Here is a 23,683-nt window from a genome sequence, read left to right as displayed (position 1 = left end):
GAGCAGAGAGATTTACAACTGCATTTATATTTGGGCCATGCTAAGGAGCTCAGAGGTAAGTTGTGTAGGTTTTGGAGATGTTTATACATATCACAGAGGAAGGTAAAGTTAACAGCCTATTGTTTGCTCCTCAAACAAATGAAAACTTGATAAACTAACACATAAAGATGTATCTGCCTCTTAAAAAGTCAACTTTGATATTTTAAAGCTATTTAGTATACTACTATTGTTTGGTTTGAAAAGGCATATTAAAATGAAGTGGCTGTCCTTGATTCCTCCATGTACAGTGGTAAATCGATTTAGATTTTGAATGACACAGTTCCTTCAATTCCAATCTCTAAAGCTGGGTTCCATTATTTATAATTATTAAACATTTTACACTAAATATGTTTCCAGGAAAACTTCATTTATATTTTTCCATTTTGTTCTTACAATCATTCTTTAGAGAATATAAATTTGACAAAAGTATATTGTTCACCACAAAACATCAGGTATTGTAGAAACTAGTTTAAAAACACATTCCTCGCTTTAAGTTGCTCCTAGGTGGGGATAATGTAATCAGGAAATGTAATCAGAAAATCGCCACAGAATATAAAGAGAATTAAAGTAGAAGTTAGTAAGAGTGTTCTGGGAGTCCCTAAGTATACTGTGAGGATATTACCCAGTGAAGGAAGTTATTACCTCCAGATTCATCAATGATAAGGACAAGATAGCCAGTCAAAGAGAATGAGACAGATGCCTGGGAAAGATGGAGAAACAGAGCTCAGTGAAAATACTGTGCCCATCTTACAAATATTAATAATTAATAGACGGGCTCAAGCACATAATTAACCCCCAAACTGCAAGTTATATTTCCTCTACTTTGGCTCATCTGCTTTTCATTACCTTACACTTCATCCCTTATACAAACGGATTTTGTGATTACACAAAAAAATTGAAGACTGAAATTATCTGATGATCATAGCCTATGGATTTCATTAAAATCTGTACTGAAAATAAATACTTATAGCCCTTATAGCATTTTGGTATCAGCATTATCAATGTTTAAGCACTGTATGTGGCTTGCCTTATTTAATTTTATAAAAATGCACTATTCATTTATAGTGATAAAATTGAAGCCATGTTAAGAAAATATATTGCCTAAGATTGTACAGCTAATAAAGCAATAAGACTAGTATTTAAATTCAGGCAGTTTAACAGCAGTATCTGTGCACTTTGATACTAAATGATACTGATTACCAGAGTCATCTTAATATTACTACAACTAGCTTTGTCAAATGAATAGACAATGAGTTGATATATTTTTTAAAAAGCATGTCATTTATGTTTTTTCCATGGGTTCACATTCTTTTCACACTTTTTTCATGTTGCTAATAATTCAAGTGTGTTTTAAACAAGTTGCTAGAGCAGTAAATCCTGAAATAAAAGACCACATGTATAAAAGGCACACTGTATACTTGTGAAAATAGAATTCAAATGAGAGACATTGAGACTTTAATAAAAGAAGAAGTTATATAAACATACAAAGAAATTCAAATTACTAATAAGAAAAGAAAATTGGATTTCTGTTAGAGTTCTCAAAGAAAAAAATTCTTTTTGGCCACAACGCATGGCTTGCAGGATCTTAGTTCCCTGACTAGGGATTGAATCCAGGCCATAGCAGTGAAAACACCAAGTCCTAACTATTGGACTGCCAGAGAACTCCATCAAAGAAACTATTTTTAAGGGAAGAAAATATGAGTAAAAAATGTATATCCAGCCAAACTGTCTTTCAAATATAAAGATCATGAAAAGTGAAAGTGTCAGTCACTCAGTCGTGTCTGACTCTTTGCAACCCCGTGGAGAGTAGCTTGCTAGACTGCTCTGTCCATGGAATTCTCCAGGCAAGAATACTGGAGTGGATAGTCATTTCTTTCTCCAGGGTAAACCAGGGATTGAACCCAAGTCTCCTGTATAGCAGGCAGATTCTTTACCATCTGAGTCAACAGGGAGACTTTAGACAGTTATTAACGTACAAGAGCCTAAGAATGTTGATACTAGGAGGTTTTCCTGAGAAATATAATAGAAAATAAGCTGTAGACAACTACAAAGTAACTTCAAAAGAGTCAACCTAAGATTTTCTGTTTAGTGTTAAATGTATTTAACTAAGTTACCAATATTAGAAGATGTAGAAATTGTGACAAAATAATATTAAGAAACACATGATCTGATCATGCAGAAATAACATAATAAAAAATAAGAAGAGAAGAGATAAAATCAATAAAAGATAAAGCATGCTGATTGAGTTATAGGTATTATCAAGCTTGCTGACTGATCACTTGAAGCTAACAAACAGAGTAAGCTTAAATTCATTTAATATCATGTATATTAAGGCAAAAAACAACACTATTATTAAAAAATATGGCTTCCCAGGTGGCACAGTGATAAAGAATTTGCCTGCCAAGTAGGAGATGCAGGAGATGCAGGAGATGCAGGTTCAATCCCTGTTTGGGAAGATCCTCTGAAGTAGGAAATGGCAATCCATTCAAGCATTCCTGCCTGGAAAATTTCATGGACAGAGGAGCCTAGTGGGCTATAGTCCATGGGGTTACAAAAAGTAAGACACAACTGAGCAACTAAGTACATACACATTGTAAAATATACAAAATAAAAATCACAACAGAAATATAACAATTAAACCACAGGAAAATTTTAAAGAGGTTATTTTTATGTAAAATATGCTAATAGATCTGAAACATTGATATATAGACAACTTTATAGCAAAACCATAAAGATGGCTAATTGCCCCTAATTTAATTTATACATTTAAAATTATTCTCACAAAATTATCTGCATGATTATTTTCTAGAAATAAATAATTATAAAATTCATATGGAAAAATAGCCAAAGTACAAATGGTAAGTAAGAAAGTATCAGAAAAACAAGAGAGTAATTTGAGGAAAGTAGTTGTTTTGTCCATTAAAATATTTTTCAAGGAATCCTTATGCATTTCACTGTATGTAGGTATTATATGTGTGATATATGATAAAGTGGTATTATATTCAAAGTGAATTGAATTGTTTCTCTGCAAAATTCATGTCTATGTGGAAACACAGTTCAGTTCAGTTCAGTTGCTCAGTCGTGTCTGACTCTTTGTGACTCCATGGATTGCAGCACACCAGGCTTCTCTGTCCATCACCAACTCCTGGAGCTTACTTAAACTCATGACCATTGAGTTGGTGATGCCATCCAACCAACACATCTACTGTCATCCCCTTCTCCATCCTTCTTCAATCTTTTCCAGCATCAGGGTCTTTTCAAATGAGTCAGTTTTTAACATCAGGTGGCCAAAGTATTAAAGTTTCAGCTTCAACATCAGTCCTTCCAATGAATATTCAGGACTGATTTCCTTGAGGATTGACTGGTTGGATCTCCTTGCAGTCCAAGGGACTCTCAAGAGTCTTCTCCAACACCACAGTTCAAAAGCATCAATTCTTCAGCACTCAGCCTTCTTTCTACTCTAACTCTCACACCCATACATGACTACTGGAAAAACTATAGCTTTGACTAGATGGACCTTTGTTGCAAAGTAATGTCTCTGCTTTTTAATAAGCTGTCTAGGTTGGTCATAGCTTTTCTTCTAAGGAACAAGCATCTTTTAATTTCATGGCTACAGTCACCATCTGCAGTTATTTTAGAGCCCCCCAAATAAAGTCTGTCACTGTATCCATTGTTTCCCCATCTATTTGCCATGAAGTGAGGGGACCAGATACCATGATCTTACTTTTCTGAATGTTGAGTTTTAAGCCAACTTTTTCAACTCTCCTCTTCCTCCTTTATCAAGAGGCTCTTTAGTTCTTTTTCGCTTTCTGCCATAAGGATGGTTCATATGAATATCTGAGGTTTTCGATATTTCTCCCACCAATCTTGATTCCAGCTTGTGCTTCATCCAGCTCAGCATTTCTCATGATGTACTCTGCATATAAGTTAAATAAGCAGGGTGACAATATACACCCTTGACGTACTCCTTTCCCCAATTTGGAACCAGTCTGTTGTTTCATGTCCAGTTATAACTGATGCTTCCTGACCTCAATACAGATTTCAGGAGGCAGGTAAGTTGGTCTGGTATTCCCATCTCTGAAAGAATTTTTCATAGTTTGTTGTGATCCACACAGACAAAGGATTTGGCACAGTCAATAAAGCAGAAGTAGATATTTTTCTGGAATTCTCATGCTTTTTTGATGATCCAGTGGATGTTGGCAATTTGATCTCTGGTTCCTCTGCCTTTTTTAAATCCAGCTCGAACATCTGGAAGTTCATGGTTCATGTACTGTTAAAGCCTGGCTCGGAGAATTTTGAGCATTACTTTGGTAACGTGTGAGATGAGAGCAATTGTGCAATAGCTTGAACATTCTTTGGCATTGCCTTTCTTTGGGATTGGGATGAAAACTGACCTTTTCCAGTCCTGTGGCCACTGCTGAGTTTTCCAAATTTGCTGGCATATTGAGTGCAGCTCTTTCACAAAATCATCTTTTAGGATTTGAAATAGCTCAACTGGAATTCCATCACCTCCACTAGCTTTGTTCGTAGTGATGCTTTCTAAGGCCCACTTGACTTCACATTCCAGGATGTCTGGCTCTAGGTCAGTGACCACACCATTGTGATTATTTGGGTCATGAAGATCTTTTTTGTATAGTTTTTCTGTGAATACTTGCCACCTCTTTTTAACATCTTCTGCTTCTATTAGGTCCATACCATTTCTGTCCTCTATTGTGCCCATCTTTGCATGAAATTTTCCCTTGGTATCTCTAATTTTCTTGAAGAGATCTCTAGTCCTTCCCAGTCTATAGTTTTCCTCTATTCCTTTGCACTGATCACTGAGGAAGGCTTTCTTATCTCTCCTTGCTATTCTTTGGAAACACAGAATGGAATCTTATTTGGAAATAGGGTCTTTGCAAGTAAGATCTTCAGATGAAATCAATTGTCTAGGATTTGGGATGGGATATAAATCCAATGACTAATGCCCTTATAGGAAAAGGAGAGGACACAGAACTATATAGAGAAGAACTTGTGGAAACAGAGGCAGAGATTAGAGTTATGCTGTCACAAATCAAGAAATGTCAGATGCCACCATGAGCTGGAAGAGGAAAGGAACGATTCTCTCTTCAAGAATTCAGAAGATCAAGATCTAACTGACACTGTAATTTTGGACTTCTGGCCTCCAATCTATTGTTTGTTATAGCCACCTAATACAGACTAATACAAGCAATGTGACTGAAATTGAGAATAAGGGGGAGAATCTAGTTAACATAAGGCTTGAACAAAGGTCCATCTAGTCAAGGCTATGGTTTTTCCAGTGGTCATGTATGGATGTGAGTGCCAAAGAATTGATGCTTTCGAACTGTGGTGTTGGAGAACTCTTTTGAGAGTCCCTTGGACTGCAAGGAGATCCAACCAATCAATTCTAAAGGAGATCAGTTCTGGGTGTTCATTGGTAGGACTGATGCTGAAGCTGAAACTCCAATATTTTGGCCACCTGATGCAAAGAGCTGACTCATTTGAAAAGACCCTGATGTTGGGAAAGATTGAGGGCAGGAGGAGAAGAGAATGACAGAGGATGAGACGATTGGATGGCATCACTGACTCAATGGACATGGGTTTGGGTGGACTCCGGGAGTTAGTGATGGACAGGAAGGCCTGGCGAGCTAAGGTTCATGGAATCACAAAGACTCGGACACGACTGAGTGACTGAACTGAGGAGCAGGTGAAAGGCTCTCTACAGAAGATTTGCTGTTATACCAAGAACAATGGAAAAAACTTTGGAAAGATTTTAAGAATGATACCATGATTAGATTTACATTTTTGAGAGAGACATTCTAACATCAGAATAGAGATGGGCCAAAATGTAGAACTGTTAGGAGGTATTGCTGTTATTTATTTTTCTGGGCTCCAAATCACTACAGATGGTGACTGCAGCCACAGAATTAAAAGATGCTTACTCCTTGGAAGGAAAGTTATGACCAACCTAGATAGCATATTCAAAAGCAGAGACATTACTTTGCCAACAAAGGTTTGTCTAGTCAAGGCTATGGTTTTTCCTGTGGTCATGTAAGGATGTGAGAGTTGGACTGTGAAGAAGGCTAAGCGCTGAAGAATTGATGCTTTTGAACTGTGGTGTTGGAGAAGACTCTTGAGAGTCCCTTGGACTGCAAGGAGATCCAACCAGTCCATTCTGAAGGAGATCAGCCTTGGGATTTCTTTGGAAGGAATGATGCTAAAGCTAAAACTCCAGTACTTTGGCCACCTCATGCGAAGAGTTGACTCATTGGAAAAGACTCTGATGCTGGGAGGGATTGGGGGTAGGAGGAGAAGGGGACGACAGAGGATGAGATGGCTGGATGTCATCACTGACTCGATGGATGTGAGTCTGAGTGAACTCCGGGAGTTGGTGATGGACAGGGAGGCCTGGCGTGCTTCGATTCATGGGGTCGCAAAGAGTCGGACATGACTGAGAGACTGATCGATCAGATCAGTCAGATCAGATCTGATTGCTGAAGTTCAGGGAAGAGAACCTAGCAGCTTAAATTAGGATGGTGGTGGAAAATATGGAGAGAAATGACCAGCAGCAGAGGATATTTAGGAGGTAAAATATAGAGAACTTAATAATGAACTGGAGTTTTTATATAATAATGAATGAAAGAGCTAAATGTAAAATTATAGATTCAGTTTGACGTAACTAAAACTGAAACAGGGTGGAAACATAAAAATTATAGATAATATTCTCATTTTTCTACTTTCTAAGATAATAAAAATATGTTAATATTATACTTTTATTTAAATAAAAATAATATTTTAGTATAACTGCCACATAATTTCCACAAGGATCACTCCTCAAGGGTAATTGAAATGTAACTATAGGTTTTGCTAAGATTTTGTGTAAAAATTAGTACAATCTAGAGAGGCCTGGCAGTAGAAATTACCTCTGGCATTAAATATGCCACAGAGAGTTTAGGATAAAACGGGTGTTCCAGCACAAGAAGATCCACACAGAGCTGAAATCATCAATAAAAAGGCTCCCCTGGTTCATTTTCCTGAAAGAGGTTTTTTATATACAGGCAGGCAATTATACCTCTTTTACCTGAGGCAAATTTTCCAAACCCTGTGAGGTTTTGATACATTTTACCATCTATAAAATGAGAGGGGTTCTAACAGTACTTTTGACCATTGAATAACAAGCGAGTTAAGGCAACTCACTCCCCACACACAGTTAAACATCCACATACTGCCATCTCTGCCTCAAAAACAAAGGAATTAATAAATGACTCACCCAAGGGCAAGAAGCTGAAACAGTTTGGATAGAATCAGAACTTAAACCCTAGCTCTTTTGATTCCACATATTGTGATTTCTAATCAAAGGCAAACTTTCCCTACACTTATTTAAAGATTTGCAAAGTTAAAATTTATTGAAAAAAAATCCGGGAATAAGTAGATCTGTGCTGTTCAAACCCATGTTGGTCAAGGGTTAACTGTACTTTCTCAGTAGAAATTTTGTGAGGACACAATAAGATAAAGCAGATAGAGTCCTTTGAACCATGTCTGTTGGATTCTAAGTGCTCAGACTGGTAGTGTGGTAGTGGTGATGGACAAGAAAATAGTAGCAGTAGTAGTATTAACTTCCCTCCACTCTTAGATTTTTCAATGACTGGTATATGCTTCAAGCAAAATGGTTTCCCCCTTATTTAGTAATGAAACATAGGTTTACATTGAGAGAAATTGTTCATGTTGCATGGGAGAGAAAATGAGTTGACTGGGATTTTAGGAATAGATATTTGTTGAATTGAGTGTAAGTCAGCAGTTCCAGAACTGATTGCTTAGGTAAAATGGGCAATATTTGGTACTCACAGAAGAACCTGCTAAGACGTCATCTGACTTTTTTTATATGAGAAAACTTTTTTAAGCCCATGGGGCAATTTGGGAAACAGACCAAAAAAGCTAAATCCTTGGGAAATGTTGTCCAAGTCATCTAGAGAGCCTTTCTAGATGTCAAAGGTAAAGGAGGCAGATAGAGTGACTTCATTGAGAGAATTGATCAAAGTGATCAAAATGATTGAACCCAGGTCTCCCACATTGTGGGCAGATTCTTTACCAGCTGAGCCACAAGGGAAGCCCTGATCATAGTGATTCCTTCATGCAATACCAATGCACCAAATAGGTGGGCATTATTTTTTTTCTAAGTTATAGTCATGAGATTACTTGCAATAAAAATAAAAGTGTACTTTCCAAACAAACGATGTTTTATCTTCCTGGTTGGTGATCTAATAACGGACACATCAAAAACTGTTTCTCAAAAGTTCATTTTGGATGAAAGGAAGGATTTAGTAGCAAAGTTCTGGCTTTATCTGCTCCACCTCCAACTGAGCATAGGAGCAGGAACATGTCACTCAATATATCTGAGCCCTTAGCATCCACATGTGCAAAATGAACAACATCGTTCACATGGTTGTTGTAAGAAGGTTTAAGAAACTAGAATATTGTAAAGACTTCACTTGTTGCCTAGTGCATTGTATGAGTTTATGAAATGTGGGTTTCGTTCCCCCGTTCTTACTTCTGTAACTATTATTAGAACATTTTGTCAGAGGCATGTGTATCAAGTGTACAGAGGGATAAAACATACAGTTTCAGATTCTTCTCAGTCTTCAATTTTCTCTTCATATAGATGCAAGAACAGGAGCTAGATGATTATTTTTAAAAGATAATTACTCAATTGGGATATACTTTGTAAGCAGACATGATTTGGAAACATACAGAAAGCAGATTTGATTGACATCTGATGAATACACTAAATCTAAAATTAAAACTCTATTAAGGCATTTCCAACTTCAATGTTTTGTTACTTTGTCCCTTTATTCTGTATTCAATTTAGCTGGAAACCTCTTCCGATGTCTATTCAGGGAAAACATTTTGAAAGGAGTATTTTAACGAGATCATTTGTGTTCCCAGTGTATTGCTGAGTGACAGGTTATGGAAATCATGGATGAATATTGTTGAAATTGAGAATATAAAAATAAGCTTATCAGTGTCTCACATTCAGTATGAACTAGTGAATTCCCCAAAGTGTGCCCCAAATATCAAACTTAAACACACACACACACACACACACACACAAAGTAAATCATGATCCTTGCTGTTTAACAAATTTTAAAGATGTTGTCCCATAGTCTTATTCCTCAAGCATCTCTTGCTTCCAGATTTCTTTAATAAAATTGAAGTAAGCAGACAAAATATTTTCCTCAGTTTTACAATGGTAACAATGTTTGTTCATTTCAGATAGTTTTTACACAATTTATCAAGGCTTTCTGTGTCTAAATATATATATATATATATATATATATATATATAGTTAAGAAGTTGATGAGCCATAATCAATGTAACTGAAAAGATATTTAATCTACAAATTTAGTTCATCTTACAATGTTCTAGTGCCTGAAAAAATACTGATAAATGAGGACCTCCCATTGTTCCAAATGTCAAGTATAAAATGCCATCTTTCTATGCTTGCATTTAGTATTGATTCTTCAAATGGAAAAAGAATCTGTAATAAACACAGGGGAATCGAGAAGGCTTTTAGACTCAGCAGTAGACTCAAGGAAAGAGGGCAGGCCAGAAGTGGTTTTAAACTGCCTGGAAATTACTGTGTACTGTGAAGGGCTGGGAATCTACAATTTGTTAGTAAACTCAATTCTTAGCATGAAAGCAGTCAAATCACTGATACGCCAAGCTAATTTTGTTGTTGTTGATGTTGTTTTTAACAATTTATAATATAGTGGTATAGGATCTGATAGTAAATAGTTCAAGTCATTTTTTAAAAGTTCTGATCTCAGATGATCAGCAGCCCTTTTTTCTTCCTTGTACCCTTAGATCTGTTCTACAAATGCTATCAGCTTGGAGAAACAACTCCACTCTATGCAGTGTGGACAAAGAAGATGGTCTTGGGCTATTGCTATGAGAGAGGAGTCTCTTTTCTTAAAAAGGGCAGGTGGGAGATTACATTAATTGAATCATTTACTGGTTGTGTCTTTTTAAGTGCTTTTTTACTTGAGGGGTCATAATCTATGTTAACACCTTTGACCTTAGCAACACAGTCTTTCAAGTCAAAGAGCTTTCCCCACAGGTCTTCAAGGACTCAACTCAGCTCACTAAATAGATAATAAGCAAGGTGAATAGTGACGGTCTAGTGGATTATGTTGGATCAGAACTGAAAGAAAGAGAAATAAAAAAGGGGGAATCAGTATTCATGGTCAGTTATGAAATGTCTCTCACATGCCTTTTCTAAGACTGAATCATTCATCTCTGTTCCATTTGAATTAGAATGCTGATGTGTTTTGTTCAAATAAGTCAATGCATCTGTGAATGTTAACCAGTCAAAGGTATTCTGAAAAGAGTAACTAACAGTATATTGTGCTATGCAAACACTCTCCCTAAACCTTCCCAACACCCCACATGCCTGCCAGAAACATGTGAAACTAAAGGTTCAAAGAACAGATGAGATTTTTAAAAGGCCATTGAGAACATTTAGATAACTTTTTGACAAGGCTACATGTTAGAATCTTGATTTCCTCAAAGACAATGTTTTCTAAATTTAATATATTATTTGTCTCTATCTTCTACGTTGTTTTCAATCCAGTTATTTCATAGTTCCTTCTCTCCTACCTCTTCTTTATCATACTTCATTGCAAGACTTACCTTGCTTTATGTCCTGAAATTACATTGAATATATCAGTGATTTTTTTCAAATTTGATCAAATTATTTTAATATCCATTGGGTAATAGTAGTAGTTTAGTTGCTAAGTTATATCCAACTCTTGCAACCCAACAGACTGTAGCCTTCCAGGCTCCTCTGTCCATGGGATTCTCCAGGCAAAAATACTGGAGTTGGTTGCCATTTCCTTCTTCAGGGGATCTTCCCAACCCAAAAATCAAACCCAAGTCTCCTTCAATTGCAGGCTCATTCTTTACTGACTGAGCTAGGAGAGAAGCCCATTAAGGAGAATGAAAAAGGTGAAACATATCTATGATTTATTGTGTTCATATTGTGTGCAACTTAGCTGTTGAATTAAGCACCTTACAAATTTAAAAAACAGTAGACACTGAATCAGATAGTAAGACAAATTTTTAAGCTCCAGTAGCTCTCATAGTAGCTTGTCAGAGTCAGTCACATGCACATATGAAATAGATTTCGATTTAGGTGATGTTAAGAAGCCTCATACCTACATATTTTCTCCCCAGAAGACCCTGAAATTTTACTAATCCATTCCTTAGATTCTGTCATTATTCCTTATGAACATTTTAAGCAGAATAATTCTCCCAAGTTCTACTCCCTAAGGTAATTTAATTTTTCTTCTCTTTGTTAAATCCCCCTACTTTTCCTTTCATGATATGCTGTTTTTCTACTATTTTTCATCTCCTAAAAGGTAAAGTCCTATAAAAACTATTGAGAAGTCCCACGACCTTCTGCTTATATTGAAAGATCCCACCTCACTATGCCACATTCGAATTCTTTTTCCACAATGGAAAAATTCAGATCTTACAGGGGAAATATTAACTTTGTTGTGACATGTGAAATTGATTTAGAAGTATTATCCTATGAATTCATTGCAGGAGGATGTCAATGCCCAGAAAAAAATAGAATTGATATTAAAGATCTAGAAGTAACCTTAACCCAGAAAGAGGAAGAATAAATGTCATCCAAGTTAAAAAAAAACTGGAAAAGGACATTCCAGTGCCTGTTTAAAACACAGGCATTTCTGATGGTACACATCAGAAGATCTAAAGGGAAGGAGGAATTGGAAGGTGCTAGTGGAATACTTCTGTGCCTGAAAGGGGGGAAGATAGGGCTGGAGGATTTGAATTTGAGAAGAATTTACTATTTAGATATCTGATTTTGTAACTTTATGTTTTATTGTAGGCAACTGCCCTGCCAATATGGAAACCATTACAAAGTGGTCAACTCTAATCCCTTCCTTGATATGAGAAGAGACTGGGAAGTAATTCAAGAATTCAATGGCAGGCTCTATATGAACCACATTCTTCTTTACAGAAAACGTTCAGGGCCCTTACTCTACCATCAGGTAATTATGAGGATGTGATCTATGATCTCCCTTCTAAAAATTAGTCACGTCTCAGGGTCCAGACCACATCTGATCAACTCTCTCAGACTAGCCTGTCAGGCCAGTTTTAAACACAGATCATACTCTCAAGAGGACTCTGATATGACCCTGAGACTTTTAATCGAGCACCAGATCAGTGTTTCAGTAATGCTCACAGGCTTTTAGAACCTGGCTTTGTTCTTTTTTTTTTTTTTTTTTTTCTTTCTAAGTTCCTGACATGGTTTCTGTTTATTTCATGTTTTATTTTGTCTGGGCATGCTTATTCCCAGGTGCCTGAGATGCTGTGGACACACCTTGCCTTCCTAGGCGTTGTGAGGACAGCCTATCCCCACAATGCCGAGTCCCTCTGCTCTCCATCTGTTTCGTATTGCTGGCCAGACACCTAAATCCCTTGTAATGTATTTCAGGAGAGTCCAGGGCCAGGAAAAGACTACTTGGAGATAGGGATTTCTGAATCTTTGTGCAGTGTGGAGACTAGAGTTTTGGGACGGCAAAGAGGAGGACATGGATCCTAGATCAGCACTCCAGAAAGACAACAAAAGAGAACACATGTGCTATTTCTAAAAAGAGGAAACATGGAAATCGGAGTACCCAGCCCATAAATAACTCTGTCCAGAGAGGAGCTGGGTCTGAGTGGGCTGCTCTGATGAACATATTGATAGTTACTTGGGGGATCTCACAATCATTACTGGAGGATGCCACCTTCCTCCCTACCAAAAATACAGATGGCACTGCATAAAACACTGTCATTTTGGGGTGTAGAGAGAAGCCCAAAGCATAACAAAGCTTGAATATCTCACTAGCCAGCTAGATAAGGGCTTAGAATAAAAATACTGTTATCACAAACAGTGAAAAAAAAAATACAATGTCTCTTACAAAACCAAGTTTCTAGCCTGAGATCCATATGTATGTATATGCTAGTCACTCAGTCATGTCCAACTCTTTGTGACCCATGGACTGTAGCCCACCAAGCTCATTTTTCCATGGAATTCCCCAGGCAAGAATACTGAAGTAAGTTGTCATTCCCTTTTCTAGGGGATCATCCCAATCCAGGGATCAAACCCAGGTTTCCCACATTTCAGGCAGATTCTTTACCAACTGAGCCACCAGGAAAGCCCATAGCTGGTTGGAATCTATACCAAACTGACTGCTGCTGCTGCTGCTGCTGCTGCTAAGTCACTTCAGTTGTGTCTGACTCTGTGCGGCCCCATAGTTGGCAGCCCATCAGGCGTCACTGTCCCTGGGATTCTCCGGGCAAGAACACTGGAGTGGGTTGCCATTTCCTTCTCCAATGCATGAAAGTGAAAAGTGAAAGTGAAGTCCCTCAGTCGTGTCCGACTCTTCGCGACCCCATGGACTGCAGCCTACCAGGCTCCTCCATCCATGGGATTTTCCAGACAAGAGTACTGGAGTGGGGTGCCATTGCCTTCTCCAGCCAAACTGACTAAGTAATGGAAAATCATCACTGTGTAACTTCTCTAACTAGTATAAATTGTTCCCAGAGACTTTTGCACCATACTTAAAGATTGTTGCTAACATGGATGGACAACCATCCTTCTCTGCTACAGAAAGCACTGTGCTAGAGGGATTTGGAGGGAGGTTGATATTGCTGAAGAGATGAGAGACAGAAAATTCTGAAAAATCAAACAACTTGTATAAGACATGAAGATACTGATCAATGGAGAGGGATAACAGAAGCCCAGATGAAGGGCCCAACTTCCAAAAGTTCATCTAAAAACTGAAAGAAATCATATAGGCAGCATGTGCTCTAAGTATTTAATATTTCTTTTAGCATTTTCATAAAAATCAAATGCAAAATAAACAAAATTTTTTAATGAATGAGAAAATACCTGGGTATTCCTACAAGCAATCGCATGTCAAATTTTTAAGGAATGATAGAGCTTTTGCTATGATTTCAACATAGAATGTGTTAGAGATTATGTAATAAATCTATCATGATTTAGCCTTAATGCATCAAGGGCAAGATATTTTTCTCATTTGTTTCAGCTCTTTGGTGTGTCTGTGGGATATCAGACTTTAGCACTAGAATATTTATAATTTTCCAGAGGAATATTAAATTCTCAAAGTCAACCCAATGTTCCTATTTTTTAAAATGCAAGCATACATTATGTATTACACCACAAGTACTCTAGAAAATCAATGCTATCAGCAGGGGATAAACCAAGAAATAGTGAAGAAAAATTGAAATAATACAGATAATTTACTAGTGACACTGTCTGTAGAACAATTTTAGGTTTACTTTCTCAAAGTATAACTTCTCCATATTTCTGGGTAGAATTTTGAGACCTAACCTAAGAATTCCATCAAAAGATTAAGTGTTATGCCAATAACATTTAATTTGGCAACTTCATTGGCATTTCCTCAGAATCAACCTTTTGTGAATTTGAGACAATCTTGGAAGAGGCATGGGCTCATCCTTGTCTGAATGGAAAAGAAATGCTGATAGATTGTTAGTGGAGGTCAGTAAGCAGCCAGATATGGAAATCGATAAAACTGTGTATTTATGTAAGAGAGGTTTATTGAACAGAAAAGTGCAAGATTAACAGTAAGGTTCTGTCAAGAGAGGCTTGTGTTCAAGTTAGAGTTCTCAGAAGCCCTCTCTCACATCATGCTCAGAAATAACTGTGGTAATATTCAGGAAAGCAGATGGAATGTGGCACCATTTCAAAGACTGCAGATTGGATGCTATGTATTTAAACTACATGTAATTGAGAAATTATGAATGAGTCTTTGAGATAGAAAATGTCAAGCATTTCCTGTTATGCTGCAATTGGTTTGATTTATAATGACTTTATGAATAGTAAAATAAAAGGAAATGTATGTACTAAAATATTAGAGCAGAATAGGAAAAGATCAGTGAAGTGCTCGATTACAAAGAAAGCCATTGCTTTTTGAATGGGAAGTGACTGACATTCAATTAAGAGACAAAAGTAATAAATAAGTTTGCCCTTTTATTACCATTCTATCAAAATGCAAAAAACATTGTGATAGGCCAAAAGACCAATAGACAACAATACACAATAAATAATACAGGGCAAAGCCAAGCTTGCAAATAGGCAAGAAAAAGCCTAATTACAATTTTTCTCCATTGTTCCAAAGCCAAACTTTTTGTTTCCTGATATAGCTACAGATAGTTTATTTTGCTTCTGACTATATGGTAACCAACATCTTGCCCCAAGCATAGTTGGATATTCAACCAATGTTTCTCTGGAGACTCAGTAGGGAAACGACTAGTGAAAACAGTGGAACGGGAGGATTTAACGTGTTGACTAAAAGCTCAAGGACTGCAGCTTGGTGTGAGTGTGGTTTTTCTTTTTTTTTATTTTATTTTATTTTATTTTTAAACTTTACATAATTGTATTAGTTTTGCCAAATATCAAAATGAATCCGCCACAGGTATACATGTGTTCCCCATCCTGAACCTTCCTCCCCCCTCCCTCCCCATTCCATCCCTCTGGGTCGTCCCAGTGCCCCAGCCTCAAGCATCCAGTATCGTGCATCGAACCTGGACTGGCAACTCGTTTCATACATGATATTTTACATGTTTCAATGCCATTCTCCCAAATCTTCCCACCCTCTCCCTCTCCAACAGAGTCCATAAGACTGTTCTATACATCAGTGTCTCTTTTGCTGTCTCGTACACAGGGTTATTGTTACCATCTTTCTAAATTCCATATATAGCGTTAGTATACTGTATTGGTGTTTTTCTTTCTGGCTTACTTCACTCTGTATAATAGGCTCCAGTTTCATCCACCTCATTAGAACTGATTCAAATGTATTCTTTTTAATGAGTGTGGTTTTTCGAGGCAGTGATTGCACTAAACAACACAAAGGCTTCTAGGTTTATACAGTGATTGAGTCAATGACTCAACCCACTTTGTATTTACATAGCATGTTCTCTTAAGTCGTTAATCTCATAATTACCACATGCCAGGACTCAAAAGCTTCTATTGTTTAATGAAAACAATTACAAATGAAACCTCACTGCTGTAAAATTTTCCAGAACTTGGCATCTGTCTCAGGAAGCACTTTTTGTGTCAGTTTCCCCTTCAAATCCCTGGTTCTGAAAGACTTGAATAAGTAATGTTGTTTTCCTGCTCTTTCATGACTGGTAAATGGTATCCCATATCCAGCAATATAATCATGTATTCTCTCCCAATCCTGGGTAAATTCTAAATGTTCATAAGATTTAGAAATGTCTCAAGCTGTCAACCCATTCTAACTGGTTTTTGGTCTGGTTTTCCAAAGCTTTGAGGAGTCTTTGAAAAAGATATTTAATGATACCTGCTCCTCCAGGCCCAGTTTCTTTCAGAAGCAGTTCCTAATATAGGAAACAGATAAACTCCAGAGAGATCTACTCCTTAGCCCTCTGTTTTATCAACATTGACATAGAGATAGTTGATATGTAAAATAAGTATTTAAATTGCACTTGAAACATAGAAAAAAATGCCCCCCAGATGCCATAGATAAAAATATACAAAAATTATTTTTAGAACAAACTTGTGTGCCTTTAGCACATAAAGAACTTTTCTGGATTTACTAAGGAGAGACTTTATTCAAAAGAATAATTATAAGGGGAATAGGAAGAGGAGGACTATGGCAACAGGAAGAAGTTGTGGTCATAAGATCTGTTTCAAGAGTCTCAAGAGTTAGGCAGAAAAGATTTTTCTATTATAGAGAGGAGTCAACAAGGCTTAGGGCAGGATGTGAGGAAGTGGGATGACAGGTGGTAGGATCAGACGGAAGATCAGAGGAAGTTTCACACTGAGGCCAGTCTACTTTTCTATTTTCTGGAGGTACTCTTAAGAAGGATTCTGTGCTGGATCAGGCTTGTATGCATGCTAAGTTGCTTCATTCATCCGACTCTGTGCAACGCTATGAACTGAAGCCTGCCAGGCTCTTCTGTCCATGGGATTCTGTAGGCAAAGATACTGGAGTGGGTTGCCATGCCGTTCTCCAGGGGATCTTCCTGACCCAGGGATCAAACCCGTGTCTCTTGCATCTCCTGCATTGACAGGTGGGTTCTTTACCGCTAACGCCGCCTGGCTCAGGGTAGGACAGAGTTCAGGGATTTAGGGGAAGAAGACAATCCTACCTCAAATTTGGTTAGCAAAACTTTGTTCTTTTTAATTAGGGGAGAAACAAGCAGTTCAGCTAATTGTTTTGACCTAGCAAACAATTAGTTGCCCTGAGCTTCAGTCGGGCCTTATCAAAGGTAAACTAAAGGAGGCATCCCAGAACATTATCAAAGTTTATATCTGAATCATTGGCTGGTTCTTTTCAGTAAATGTTTTTTCAGAATAAATAAGGGTAAATGGATTCCTTTCAACTTCACTGTTTATCAGAATTTGTTTCAGAAAAATTCAAGCTCAGGGAAAATTCAACAATGTGTTTTGTGTGTGTGTGTGTGGATGGAGAAGGCAATGGCACCCCACTCCAGTATTCTTGCCTGGAAAATCCCATGGACGGAGGAGCCTGGTAGGCTACAGTCCATGGGGTCGCGAAGAGTCGGACACGACTGAGCGACTTCACTTTCACTTTTCACTTTCATGCATTGGAGAAGGAAATGGCAACCCACTCCAGTGTTCTTGCCTGGAGAATCCCAGGGACGGGGGAGCCTGGTGGGCTGCCGTCTATGGGGTTGCACAGAGTCGGACACAACTAAAGTGACTTAGCAGCAGCAGCAGTGTGTGTGGAAACATTTTATGGACATAAGAATTTTATGGCTGTTTCATGGACATATGCTCTTCTTGGATTCCCAGTCTCTAGTGTTGGCTGGACATAGAAGAGATTTTCAGTGTTTTTGCAAGGTCAAGGGTAAGGTTTCTGATCTATGAGCAAAGTTATGAACCTCTTGTATACTCCCAACTCCATTTCTGCCTTAGTCTAGAAATGTTAATAGGCAAAAAACTGGCTGTAGAACTAGAAAAGAAATGACGTGTTCCCCAGCAGTCTTAATAACTTAACCATTCTTAATATTTGTGCAATTATGTTTTAGACATATGAAGAGTGGAAGGAGCCTTGTGCCTGCTAATTAAGATCATAGACCACCACAGAGGTTGGTTCTTTAAAAGAAGTGTGAATTGATTTTGCATGAACCCAGCCGGTTTAAATTGACATAGGAAACAACTTCTGCAGACCTTTTGACTTCTTACTCGGGCACACCTTCATCATCACGGCCACACTGCCATGTTCGATAATTGAGGTTATTTGTTGTGGTTACTGGTGTCATATTTGTTTCTCTCATCCCCTAGTTTCATACTGATCTGAGCTCTCCAGAGAACATAAGGAAAATTAAAAGTACCCTATTGACCTTAATGGATTCCTTCACTCCTTCCTGCTTGAATAAAGGCCGTTTGTGTACTTCAAGAGTCTAACATAACTAGAGATGGTACAGTAACTGCGGGATCTGGGAAAGGACAGTGAAGGCTCTGAACAAAGCAGCCCAACTCTTAGCATTCATCCTTCGCTACATGATTTTCTTTAATGACCAAAGTTTTACAGGTGATTTATTGACAAATATCTTTCAAAATATTGTTGAACTTATCCATTAACTTAATCCTATGTATTTTTCCAAGTGAATGAATAGTAGTTTCTGCAAACTCAGAATTTATAAAACAAACAAGCAAAACAGTTCCTAGGTTTGGTATAGTGGATAAATCATTCTTTCCGTGCTCACTGCTAAATATGATTATGTCTTTGATAAATAATTTTGATCCTGTAAAGATATGACCTGACTTCCTCAGGGCCAGAGAATAGGAGTTTTACTGTTTCCAGCTGTTCTTCTTCTTACATCTCACATTCTGCCCCTTCAAATCGACATCTCAAGGGACTGAATAAATTAACAAATGCCATAGGCTTAAATACCCACCAGCACCTCCCTGGAGTGCTTGGAGGACCACCCAGGCAAGGTAATTATGGCAGGTTTTATTGGTGGCTCATGGACCCTACAGACAAAAGGTGAAATGGTAACATGGGACTTAGAAATTCAGAGCTGCTGCTAGGACTAGGTGTTCACTTAGAAATTGATTGCTAATACCCACTAGGATTTCCATTTCCAAGACACATGCACACAAAGACACTCTTTGCTTTCAAGTGAATGCCAAAATGATTCCATTGTAAATACCCCTTTAAACAATTTAAACAGAAAACAATGTCACTATTTTCAAATTTATGAATTTCAGATTTTTAAAAATTTTCTGTTCCCTTCTCCTTTTGTCTGGATGCTTGATAATTCCAATATCATTTCAGTCCCGGATAGATTGCTCTCCTGAAAATGAATACCAGGCTCAGGTGCACGCCTAACACTGTGAATCCTTCACCTAATTAATGAGAGGTGAGTCTCTTAACCTACTGCCCAGGTCCCAGGGCAGGTTATTAGCACAATTGCTTTTGATGGATCTTTTTAAGTGTTCCTCTTAGGAAAGATATTTGAAAGTCACATTTAAATAAGGATTCAAAAATTACTGAACATTAATTCTCTTCTAGTCTCAAATGCTATTTCTGGCCAAGGTTATAGAGGCCATTTTAATGGAAGAAACACACCATCATTTAGTTACCCCTTATTCCCCACATCCCACAAAAGACTTTTGCTAATCTCCCCTCTCCTCCCCGACCTCCAACTCTGGCCTGACCTTCTCTACTGATATAATGGTTTTGTATTTATGTTGGAAACATCGAGGATGAAGTGAAAGAGAAAAGAACTAGATCTCAAGGAGGTTTATTCTGTCTTTTTATCCCAAACACAACCCTTGGGAGTTGCAATCTTGATAAAAGCATTCATATGACTGGCAATTTAGTGTTGTATCCAAGAAAATCCTTCCCTTTTTCTCTCCCCTGTCTTATCTTCAGTTGATACATTATAAAAGCAAAGAGGCTTTTTCTCATATAGAATTACAAAACTGAAAAGAACCAAAAATCCAATTCACTCCAAAACAGAGACTGATTCAGAGAGTGTAGTTATTTGCCCAAAGACACAAGCTTGTTAGCAGCAAATCCATGATGTGAGATCAGGTCTCCTGACACTCGGCAGTATTCTTCCTGCATGAGGCAACTTAAGTATAACTTGTGAATTCATCATGTTTTTAAAAAGTCAAACATATATTTTTTCCTGCCCTGCCTTAAGACCAAAATTTTAAACGGAGTAGGTTACTATGACAAAAAGAATAATTAAAGAATTACGATTGCATTTAAATTTTCTAATGTGTGTAAGGTATAGTTCGGGCAGAGGCAGAAAAGAAGGAGAGACGACCTCAACGGATGTAGGTTGCCTTTATTCAGGCAAGGAGGGGCAACAGTCAGCCTAATGACCAGGCTGAGCACAAGCGGGATCAGGGAGGCTTCATATTTAAAGGGAGGTTTGTGGAAGCGATAAGGAAAATGTTAGTCAAGTAGGACGTTTTGCATATTCTTTAGTTGAGATGGCATTTGTAGTTGAACAGGGGGTGGGAGGTTTTGGGCAAGGGGTGATAAGTCCCCTAGGCAGGGGTGATAAGTTCCCGGACAGATGTAGGGGGTGAAAGGTTTCTGGGCAGGGGGTGATAAGTTCCAGGTAAATGCAACCGGCCCAGAGCATCAGCGCAGAACTTAAAGTTTGGTTTTGTCTTCCCTGAAGTTAGATGATTCAGCAAGGACCTTTGAGACTGTTGTTTTCTTTTCTAGGCCCAAGGGCTCCTTCAATGTGTATAGTAAAAACTGCTATAGAAGAGAAATAAAGGAGAAACATGAGATTAAAAGGAAATGAGTCAAACCTTCTTAGATTTTACAAACATTTGAGAGATATATTCAGAAAAACAATCAAAATCCTAGCTCACAGGCAAAGGAAGACATTAAAAATACAAAGCAATGCTACATACAACTTCACAAAGTGTTTCTACTGTCAGGAAAGCAAGAGACCAATGAAGGAAGAAATGAGAATATTGGTGGGTGAAACTGGAAATGAAGATGCTCTGGACGGCAAACAGCTCATCTATTAAAAAGGCAAAGAGGAATATAATTCATATATTAAATGAACACAAAGTATCTGTCATCAACTATTGATTTTGCATTTAAGCATCATAGGGGACCTCAGCCCCAAAGCAAAGATAGTTAAATTAGGCCAACAGTGCAAACCCACAGAACTGGAGGGAAATGATCATAGAATTTTATTTCAGGGAAAATGAGAGAACAGTTAATGTAGTAGTAAAACAAAACCTGTTTTCTCCTTCTGTATACAAATGTAAATCCTATTGTCTTCATAGGGAGTTCATGCAAATCCAGAAATCTGCTGTTTTCTCTCTTAGGTGAGCAAACAGGGCTATGTGAGGAGCTGCAAGCTGGTAAGGGTTAGAGGTAGTATTAATGAAGTCAGGGCACAGATGTGACTTCTAAGACACTCATCCTCAATGGAAAGGGTTTTAAGATATGAGAAGCCATGGATTTTTTTTAGACAGATTTACATCCAATGAGAAGAACATTGAACTTGCACGCCAGATCTTAGAAATTCTATCACAGGTACCACCCAGCAATAAGACACAGGGACTTTCTCAGGTAAGTCCCAGCACTTTCTGTTTCAAATGTACAATATTGTCCCTTAGGTTCAAAATAGAGCTGAAATGATTCATAATAAATCTTTGAAAGTATATACTCCACAACATTTTATAATTACATACAGTAATTAAAAATTCTACCTTTCTGTCCAAAATTGCCCACACCATTTTAACATACATCTGATGAATAAGACACAAAATCAGCTTTTTCAATGGCCATCAGTAAACATCACTCCAGAAAAGCACTGTATATAAACTAGACAAACAACAAGAACCTATTGTATGGCCTGGGGCTCTACTCTTAATATTTTGTAGAAACCTATATGGGAAAAGAATCTGAAAACAAATATATACATATATTAAACCAATGCCACATTGTAAATCAACTATATATCAATAAAAAATATACACAACCATAATTAATCGAAAGAAGCAAAATTTAAAGTGTTCTAGAGGCATCAGTGTTAATTCTTAGAACAAATACTAATCACACACTAGGAGCTGGTACAAGTAGCAAACTTGATTTGGATAATATACCAACTAGTATTGGGTATGGGTTTAGTAGGACACTTGTTCAAAGGTAATATCTGCCTATCGTGGTAGCACAGTGGCTAATATCTGGCCAGATATGATAGATATTGCAAAGTAATTTTTGCAGCCAGGAAATCATGACTGCCTTACTCTCTATACCCACATCGTGATTCCTAGTGAATGAGGAGATGGAAATTTCCTGGAGAAGCTGAACAGATGATTTGTCCTCCAAAGATCAGTCAGAGGATAACAAATCTAAAAAAGACAGACAGAAGAAAGGAGGTCACTTTGGAATCTCTTACTGGATGTAGGGTAGGAGATATTCCTGAGAAGGAAGAGGAAAACTTATTGAGAAGGGGAGGTCTTGATCATAAATGCCAGCTGATTATTATTGAGGCAGCAAGCTCTGGGACAGTAGTTTTGCTCATAGGTGACTCCATAACCTTACATAAATAGTTACGAGGAATTTATTTTTTATAACATGTTCATTCCTTTTTTCCTATGGAATTTCCTATGAGAGTGAAAAGAAGGGAAGTTATGTCTTGTATGGTTGGGGTACTTAATCCTTGGTACATGCACAGGAGCACGCCATGGTTAACAAGATCATCAGGCACGTGCAGTGAGTCAGTTAGGGTGTAACATTTGGATGCTGTCATTGAAAGTCCATACTCCAGTTTGGGGATCAGTTCAGTTCAGTTCAGTCGCTCAGTCATGTCTGACTCTTTGCAACCCCAATAATCGCAGCACACCAGGCCTCCCTGTCCATCACCAAGTCCTGGAGTTCACTCAGACTCACGTCCATCGAGTCAGTGATGCCATCCAGCCATCTCATCCTCTGTCGTCACCTTCTCCTCCTGCCCACAATCCCTCCCAGCATGAGAGTCTTTTCCAATGAGTCAATTCTTCGCATGAGGTGGCCAAAGTACTGGAGTTTCAGCTTTAGCATCATTCCTTCCAAAGAACACCCAGAGCTGATCTCCATCAGAATGGACTGGTCGAATCTTCTTGCAGTCCAAGGGACTCTCAAGTCTTCTCCAACACCACAATTCAAAAGCATCAATTCTTCGGTGCTCAGCTTTCTTCACAGTCCAACTCTCACATCCATACATGACCATTGGAAAAACCATAGCCTTGACTAGATGGACCTTTGTTGGCAAAGTAATGTGCCTTGACTAGATGGACCTTTGTTGGCAAAGTAATGCCTCTGCTTTTGAATATGCTATCTAGGTTGGTCATAACTTTTTTTCCAAGGAGTAAGCATCTTTTAATTTCATGGCTGCAGTCACCATCTGCAGTGATTTTGGAGCCCCAAAAAATACAATCTGACACTGTTTCCACTGTTTCCCCATCTATTTCCCATGAAGTGATGGGACCGGATGCCATGATCTTAGTTTTCTGAATGTTGAGCTTTAAGCCAACTTTTTCACTCTCCTCTTTAACCTTCATCAAGAGACTTTT

Source organism: Bubalus bubalis, chromosome 1 (assembly GCF_019923935.1).
Source record: "Bubalus bubalis isolate 160015118507 breed Murrah chromosome 1, NDDB_SH_1, whole genome shotgun sequence".
NCBI lineage: Eukaryota > Metazoa > Chordata > Mammalia > Artiodactyla > Bovidae > Bubalus > Bubalus bubalis.
The sequence above is the reverse complement of the archived record's forward strand: the minus strand, read 5'-3'. Positions refer to the sequence as shown.